Below are 8,399 nucleotides of genomic sequence, written 5' to 3'. Positions count from 1 at the left end.
CTCCAGATTTTTTGGTCCATGCCGGGACTGAGGAATACCCATGCTCAGCTTGTCACATCCGCATCATCACACTAAACCTTCAGGGGTTGTTCTGGAGCCGTCCATTCAATGATTACGACATTGAATATCTTGCTGCATGCTGCGTAAAAATCGGAATACGCTACTCCCCCGCAGTCCCCCAAACAGTAACCGAACACGCAACACTTAACATCAGCCATTGTTGTTCCAATCCCTGGAAATGCATCTATTTTGCAATTTAATTGCAAAGGACTCCGAGGTAAGATGTATTTCCTCGGATGTATGAGTCGGAAAAATATCATGATCGCGGCGGTGCAGGAAACCAAGCTAACGCTTACAGCGTTATGATGGTCACAACGTACTGAGGAAGGATCGCACCAGAAGTGGAGTTGGGGATTATCTTTCTAATTGCACCAGTATGTTTAATACAGAAATATATCGCTTAAGCCTGGCTCTAATGTATGGAATGTATGGGGTAGTAGTCAAGTGTGGAACTGCCGAGGTAGTCAAGTGTGAAAGTACCAGGTTATAGGTTCAACATTAGCCTAATATTGGAAGGTCATAACCGTGTGGTATTGGGGGACTTAATACACATAATGAGTTGTGGCATTCGGTCTTCGGAGAAGACTATAGGGGTATAGTTCGGGCTGAACAAATTGATAGCTCTTTGTTTTACAAGGTCAATGGGGACGCCCCTGCCACAATTAGCGGAGAGTGTTACACCATCGTGTCACCTGGTCTAACAAATGACGTTATCTGGCAATAGTCGTTTTCTTGGTTAGACCATCTCCCTATAACTATCTCCATTAGCAGACCGCTCGATTTCAACACCTTTGAATGCCGCACTTTCTTCAGTCATGAGAAAGGTAATTGGCCCTGATTCAGAAAATTTACTAATTACCGCTTCAGAGATCTGCTCGACCCTTCTGATGCACAGGTAGCAAAAATTACGTTTCGCGAAATCGTCAATGCTGCAACCGCTCGCCATATACCTGCTGGTCGTATACCCCAAGTGAGGTCTAATTTTCCAACAGGGGCTACGGGATTAGCAAATGAGACCCCAGAGCCAGGGAGGTGACACTGGAAGTTAAAAGGTTGGTCGGTGAATATAAGCGGAACAAGTGGTTAAATCATCTGGAGAGTTGTATTGGTGCCGGAATAAGTGAATTATGTAACCGAAGTGTGGAAAAATGGGAGGATGGTTCTAATAATGAAGCCAGGCAAAGTCAAATTCAACAGCATGTTCACGTGATTCACGCAAGCGGAAGCTATCTGCGACAAGCTGAGATGTAGGTACATGGTCCTTCGCTATTTCAGGACATCAAGCAGACCACCCTCCGGACAAGTTTGAAACGTTGGATAATCAATTATATGTGTGGACGCTTGTCGTGTGTAGAATTCAGGAACAAGAAGTGCAAGCCACGTAGTGTGAAACAGGGAGTTCGCCAAGATGGGGTGATATTTCCGGAACTATTTAAAATCGACCTCTCCTGCATTCCACACCCTCTTACTTATGCGGATGATTGTACGATTTTGGAGTCAGGTACCTTCACTGATGTCATTTGTCAAAGGCTGAACTCCGTCAGAATGCCGCGCTGAGAACGGCATCTGATGTCTTCAATGGACCTTCTCCATGAGGAAACAAAGATTCTTCCAGAACAGCAACATAATGCCATGCTTTCTTTGCCGAACTTGCTCGGGTGGTTGGATCTTCATTATCTAAAAAGAGAGGTCAAACGTTACAAGAGAGAACCCCTAGATCAAGAAGCCTATCAAGCAGGTTTAAATATCACTCACACAGATGCAGTCACAGATGCCATAGACAAATATCGTGTGAATGCGGTCCTCGAAGAACTTGTAACTTAGAAGCGTCAGCTGCCACGACAAACCATAGTAGGTTTGCCTCAACTACGCTCGAGATGATGCAGCCGTCTAAATTCCTATATGGCAAAATATCTGCATGCGACATATGCTCGCACGACACACTGCACCGTTTCAATTGGCCTGTGTGGCTACAACTCATCGAAGTAGACAAATTTCTAGACCCAGATTAGGCAGAAAACCGAACTTTCTAATAACCGCTTGCCTCAGATCCTCTGGTAACTAATATAATTTTTCGGGACATTATCACTTCAGCAGCAGTTCGCTACATACCATGCTTGTCGAATAACCTAAATTAGACCAAATCTCTTTCTCAAAAGACTATTAGGTGAGCAAATGCGGGGAAAGTGGCTAGACCACCTAAAGCAATGCAACATTTGTACAAGTTTTAGTAAATTTTGGGCCATGGTTAAATTACTGTCGAATTATAGAACGGCTGTTATTTTCAACTGTGTGACTGTGAGAGATCCGAAGAGGTGCGTGTGTCATTTTAGCAGGAAACTTATAGAACATCTCGAGAGTGATAGGGCGAAGAGAATTGTGATACGCCCTATAAAAGCCCTCTTAGCAGATAAGTTACCACCCCACTCTATAATGGGCGGTGTTGCAGATGACATCCGAAACGCAAATTCATACAAAGCGTTGGGCCCACACTGAACGTCAATGGCAATGCTTAAGCAACTGAATAAACCCGGATTTGAGTATTTGACAAGTGTACCGAATTTGTCGTTAGCTACACGTATTGTACTTGAAGTCTGGAAAGTTTTTATGGTGGTCCCGCTAGTGAAGCCATGCCGATTTCCCTCCTGTTGCCGGTAATAAAGATCCTAGAAGCACTACTCCTACCCATGATGAAAAACAGCTACCCAGTTGTCCATCATCAGCATGAATTCCGGAAAATACACAGTACCAAAACAGCATTACATGCCATATGTGCGGACTAAAGTCGCCTAGGATCCGTAGAGTGGAACACGGAGTTCTCCCAGAAGGGGTGATATCTCAGCAACTGATAAATCTCAGCCTTTCTGATATTCCACACCCTCCAGATGTCATAGGGATCGTAATATCGCCATTGCGACCTCTTACTACACCAATATATTGTGTACCGCGTTTCAGTCCTCCGTGGAGGCCAGAGAGGTATTAATAAGGTTTTCAAGTGACTGGCCGGTGGCACTTGAGGTCCTGGCGGAGAAACCTAGTTGACTTCTTTCAAAGCAATAGGTCTGTGGTAGGCTATGCGGAGCCACTGTGTTATGCAAATGTTAGCGCTATACAATGGACGGATATTTATTAAAAACTGCCAGAATGCCGCTGTTACCTCACGATACCAATGGACCGACCACATTCATGAGGAGACGAATATTTTATTGGCGCATCAGCACAACAAGTTGTCGTCGATGTACTCGTAGTACATGCGTTGGTGTTATCGTCGTGAGCATCCTTGCACAATCTAGTGAACAGGCTTTCTCCACTCTTGCAGTCAGTAAAGATCTTCCTATCTTTCTATAGAGGTCCAAAGGTACAAACGAGAACTTCTAGTTCAAGGAGCCTATCAGGCATGCTTGAGTAGTGTTTACACTGATGCAGTTGAGGCAGCAGCATAAACATACAGTATGAATGAGGCGTTCAGAGACCACCCCCAATCCATTGGTGCACAAATATGCCAGCTACCAAGCGAATTCGGTTTTAGCCCTATTAACATGTTATTGAGCCCGGATAGAAAGCACGATACCCAACACATACACAATGTGTGTCTCCTAATTCTTTATGGATGCATCCAGTCCAGGATATAAGTTCCTTCCACAATCATACAAATTACACATCTTTTAGTTTCTCAAAGATTTTCTTCAATTGTGTGAATCATAAGAAGTTATCAACAGAACATTGGTGGAGTTTTTTTTGGGATAACTGTTGTAATTTTGTTTATTCAAAATAGTCTGGCTTAATGCCATTTTTGTTGTTTTAATTTTTTAAAACAACTAATTTATTAGTGGAGAAAGTTTGGCATTGTTCGCCAAGGGGTAAGGCAAGGAAGACTAGTTTCGATTCTCGCCACGGAATCTGATAACTTCCCTTGTATCTTGTTTTTGGATATTCTTAACCGAAGTTATCTTTCAATAACTTCTTCAAAAAACAAAAAAGTGTTATACCCAAACATCAATCGTCGACTAGTAATACAAAATCTCAATGAAAAGTTTTTCCAATGCAACGAAGGCAGAATAATAATTTTTTTTGGTCTGCTTATTATAGCAAAAGCCACGGCTGTATGTCGTGCCAGTGTTTCCAAATCAGGGATAATCTTCCTTGCAAAGGCAGAATTCTGAGCGAGCCTACTGATTTTTATACCCTTCACAATAGTATGGAGGGTATATTAAGTTTGTTTTTCTGTTTGTATATGCATTTAGGTTTGTCACTTGCGGCACATAAAGTATATATACATACATATATTCTCAAGTAGGATAAAATTTTGAGTCGATATAACCATGTCCGTCTGTATGTTGTAATGACTCTAGCGTCCGCAATAAGTGAGCTAGAACACTATATTTTTGCAGCCGATTGTCTTTTTTCCATAGTCAGGTCAATTTTGAAGATGGGCTATATCGGGTCACGTCTTCGTATAGCTCCCATATAACGGTACCTACCGATTGTCAATACTTGGAGGATTTAAGCTATATTTTTGGATCAAACTACCTCTAATTTAACATGTGAGGTTCCCAGTGGTCACAAAACATCTGCACCAAAAATCATCAAAATAGGTTCATGTTTTGGTATAGCCCCCATATAACGGTACTCCCCGATTTTCGGTATTATGAGTATTTAGCTAACATTTTTTACAGAACTAGCTCATTTTTGACATTTGAGGTTCTCAGTGGTCCCAAAACTTATCCACCAAAAATTGTCCACATAGTTCAAGTTTTTGGTATAGTGGTACCTCGCAAATTTCGGTATCTTCTGGATTTCAGTTACAACAGATTGAAGAACTTTTTAGATATTTTTTTACCTAATTTAGGCATTTGGGATAACCGTGGTCGAACAATTTTTGCATCTAACAGGAAACTACTTTCCATTTTAGTTCACATTTTTTTTCTGGTGGAGGGTATAACAAGTTCGGCCTGACCGAACTTAATGCTTTGAACTTGTTTTTTGCATTTACCTCTCTCTCACGTACACTGTGCTTGAACAAAAACGAACAAAAACATCATTTGGTTGTTGCTTTGTTCACTCATGCTTTCGTGTTGATTGTATATCTAAATCAGAACATTGCACAGTGTATGGGAAGGTGCGACAAAAATATTTATAAACGTCGGATCAATCTGATTTTTTCAGTATATGCTAAAAATAATTAAAAAATACTTTAGCCAAAAATCATCAATATGGGTCCAGTTTTTCCTATAGCCCCCATGTAGCAGTACCACCCGATTTCAATATTTTGAAGCCGAAAATGTTTACGTCAATGTAAATAAAAGAAAAGAAGAGAAAAATAAAAGGCAGTATTTTCGTTTATGATTTGTTTGACTATAAGTCAAATGGTTTATTGAATAAATAAAAGTGGAGGATGGTAACGATATTACCTTGAATAATTGCAACGATCTTGCAGATGCTTACAATAAAGCTTCGATAGCGTTCAACGATCCGATGGAAATTTCGGCCCTAATTGGCTGTACTTTGGTAGTTGGAGTTCCCAGTGGTCAAAAACCTTCTGCGCCAAAAATTGTGGTATTAGGTTAAGGTTTCGGTATAGCCCTCATACTAAGGTACCTCCCTATTTCAGTTATTTTGAGGTTTTTATCTACATTTTCGGCTCGGATTCGATGTAATTTGCTATTTGGAGTTCTTAGTGGTCAAAAAAGTCCTCCGACTGGTGTCGTGGAAAGGAAAAGGAAACAAATTATTTCATTTGAGGTGAGTATTTCATGGTAAGGGATATAATAAAGTTCGGTGCGACCGAACTTTACATTTTTACTTGTTTTTCACTACGATAAAATATAATGGAATGCCATAATTATATTAACGTTTTTAATATTTTAACGAATAAATATAGGAGATATCAAGGAGTTATATACCTATTTAGGGTTGTTATGTAGTTACTATGGTATTTTTTAAGTTTCAGGAGGTAACACTCCTTCGAAAGCCTTTCCGCCTATAAGTATTCCTAATGATTTAGATATATCATAATAAAACATAAATCTTAAGAAGTCTCTGAAAGATATGATACTTAACAGCCTTGGTCCATTCCTTCCCAACTATAAGTACTTCTGTAAATAATGATGACTTTTACTGACTGCTAAGTCTTCAAAATTTCATTGAAATTGAACATACGTAACAAAAACATTAAATCGACCGAAAATATATATGGGTAGCTATATTCCTATATGAACCGCTCTCGATATAATTTGTCATATTTATTTTTAGACCAAATCCCGTCTTACATTCACATTTTGTGCATAAAATACGGAAAATCAGCCGAAAATATATATGGGAGCTATATTCTAATCTGAACCGATTTCGGTATAATTTGTCCCATTTATTTCTAGAACGAATTGCGTCACACTTTCCAAATTTCAGTGAAATTGGACATATGCAGAGTGTCCAAATCTGAACCGGTCTCGATAGAATTTGTCACATTTATATTTAGAACAAATTCCGTCAGACATCCAAAATTTCAGCGACATTGGACACATATAGCGTGTTTAGAGCATCAAATACAGAAAATCGGCCTAAAATATAGATAGGAGCAATATCCAAATCTGAACCGATTTACCAAATCCCGTTACGCATTCCAAATTTCACAGAAATTGGACATAAATAGCGAGTTTGGTTCATAAAATACAGGAAATCGGCCGAAAATATATACAGGAGCTATATCCAAATCTGAACCGATTTCGATATAATTTGGCACATTTATTTCTAGACCAAGTTCTGTAACACATTCCAAATTTCAGCGAAATTGGACATATATAGCGTGCTTGGTGCATAAACTACAGAAAATCGGCCGAAAATATATATGGGAGCTATATTCAAATCTGAACCGATCTCTATATAAGTTAGCACATTTATTTCTCAAACAAATTCCGTCAGACCCTCAAAATTTCAGCGAAATTGAACATATACAGCGTGTTTGGTGCATAAAAAGTGGAAAATCGGCCGAAAATATATATTGGAGCTATATCCAAATTTGAACCGATTTCGATAAAATTCTGCACATTTATGTCTAGACCAAATTCCGTTACACATTTCAAATTTCAGCGAAATTGGACATATATAGCGTGCTTGGTGCATAAAATACAGGAAATCGGCGAAAATATATATGGGAGCTATATTCAAATCTGAACCGATATCTATATAATTTAGCACGTTTATTTCTAGAACAAATTCCGTCAGACCCTCCAAATTTCAGCGAAATTGGACATATATAGCGTGTTTGGTACATAAAATAAGGAACTCGGCCGAAAATATATGTGTATGGGAGCTATATCCAAATCTGAATCAATCTCAATATAATCTGGCACATTTATTTCTAGAACAAATTCCGTGAGAAATTCAAAATTTCAGCGTAATTGGACATATATAGCGTGTTTGGTGCATAAAATAAGGAAGTCGGCCGAAAATATATGTGTATGGGAGCTATATCCAAATCTGAACCGATTTTGATATAAATTAGCACGTTTATTTCCAGACAAAGTTCCGTCATACATTCCAAATTTCATCGAAATTGGACATAAATAGCATGTTTGGTACATAAAATAAGGAAATCGGCCGAAAATATATGTATGTGGGAGCTATATCCAAATCTGAACCGATTTAAATATAATTTGGTAAATTTATTTCTACATCAAATTCCGTCACACATACAAAATTTGGAGATTGTATCTGTAATACTTCTAAAGATATTTGCATACAAAATCTAAATTTTTTGGAGGTACCTCCGGTTTTGATGCTATATCTCCAGATCAACGCGAAATTTCAAAAAATGATATAGCCTATTTTCATTCCAGGCCATGTAGCAATGTACCCTAAACATTTCAGTAAGATCTGTTCAGCGGTTTTAGAGTCTATAAGGCACAAACAAACAAACAGACAGACAAACAAATTTCAATTTTATATATATAGATGTAGCATCATACGTATATCAAAAATATACAAATTTAAAAAAATACACTCATAAGTAGATCCCAAAACAAGTAAAAAAGTATCAGTCGGCTTTGCCGACAGAGATATACCCTCAGCCTGTGTGGATTGAAATACTTTTTTCAAAATTTTGGACGTATGAACCGACAAAAGTACCCAGCAAAATGTTCGATGCCAAAGATGACATTCAATCATGGGTGCAAGTGATCTAGCATGTCATCTTTTTAGCATCTTCATCGATGAATTTTATATGAGCGTGGACCCCAAAAAATTACGTTCTTTTCTGGATCCTAAGCATGTCATTTTAACCAATGCGTTGACATGTCATTTCCACCAATGCTTTGGCATGTCATTTCCACCAATGATTTGAC

Source organism: Musca autumnalis, unplaced genomic scaffold (assembly GCF_047663935.1).
Source record: "Musca autumnalis isolate F117 unplaced genomic scaffold, ASM4766393v1 scaffold_173, whole genome shotgun sequence".
NCBI classification, from domain to species: Eukaryota; Metazoa; Arthropoda; class Insecta; order Diptera; family Muscidae; genus Musca; species Musca autumnalis.
This window is presented reverse-complemented; position numbering follows the sequence as displayed.